The following is a 1,121-nucleotide window of genomic DNA, read 5'->3' on the forward strand; positions in this document are numbered from 1 at the left end:
AGGGATTATGTGGTGCAATAATGCAGGGAATACGTAACAGGTTTTTCTTTTGTTTTTCGTTTTTTTTTTTTTTAAGTTAAGCGCCTCTTTTGCCGGCAATGAATTTTATAACCATTCTGAATAGAAACTCAGGCGGTGAATATTACGTTATCATATTCACGAGCGCCAAAGAGAGCAAAACTATAACCAAATCTTTATTTTTTCTCTCTTTCTTTCTCTCTCATTCTCTATATCTTTCTCTCTCTCTCTCTCTCTCGCTCTCACTCTTTCTTTCTCTTTCATTTTCTATTTCTTCCTCTCTCTCTCTCTCTCTCTCTCTCTCTCTCTCTCTCTCTCTCTCTCTCTCTCTCTCTCTCTCTCTCTCTCTCTCTCTCTCCTCTCCTCTCTCTCTCTCTCCCGTCTCTCTCTCTCTCCTCTCTCTCTCTCTCTCTCCCGTTCTCTCTCTCTCACTCTCTCTCTCTCTCTCTCTCTCTCTCTCTCTCTCTCTCTCTCTCTCTCTCTCTCTCTCTCTCTCTCTCTCTCTCTCTCTCTCTCTCTCTCTCTCTCTCTCTCTCTCCCTCTCCTTTCTCTCTCTCCCGCTCTCACTCTCTCTCTCACTCTCTCTCTCTCTCTCTCTCTCTCTCTCTCTCTCTCTCTCTCTCTCTCTCTCTCTCTCTCTCTCTCTCTCTCTCTCTCCCTCTCCTTTCTCTCTCTCCCGCTCTCTCTCTCTCTCTCTCTCTCTCTCTCTCTCTCTCCCTCTCCCTCTCTCTTTATCTTTATCTCTTTATCTTTATCTCTCTCCCTCCCTCCCTTTCTTCTTTCCCCCCTTCTCTCTCTCTCTTTTTTTTGTTTTAAGAGTTGGGGGTGGAGCTTGCCATCCCATCAAAGCTGGCAATCTATCAATAATTTCTGAACAACATTAACGCACCAAAGCAAACATCAGTGTTACTCATCAAGCAGATTATTTTGATTGCGTCGATGGGACTACTGGATTTGAGCGTCCACTCTGTATACATTATCGGGAGGGCTGTGTGTGTGTGTGTGTGTGTGTGTGTGTGTGTGTGTGTGTGTGTGTGTGTGTGTGTGTGTGTGTGTGTGTGATGTGTGTGTGTGTGTGTGTGTGTGATGTATGTGTGTATGTG

Source organism: Penaeus chinensis, chromosome 36 (genome assembly GCF_019202785.1).
Source record: "Penaeus chinensis breed Huanghai No. 1 chromosome 36, ASM1920278v2, whole genome shotgun sequence".
Taxonomy (NCBI): Eukaryota; Metazoa; Arthropoda; class Malacostraca; order Decapoda; family Penaeidae; genus Penaeus; species Penaeus chinensis.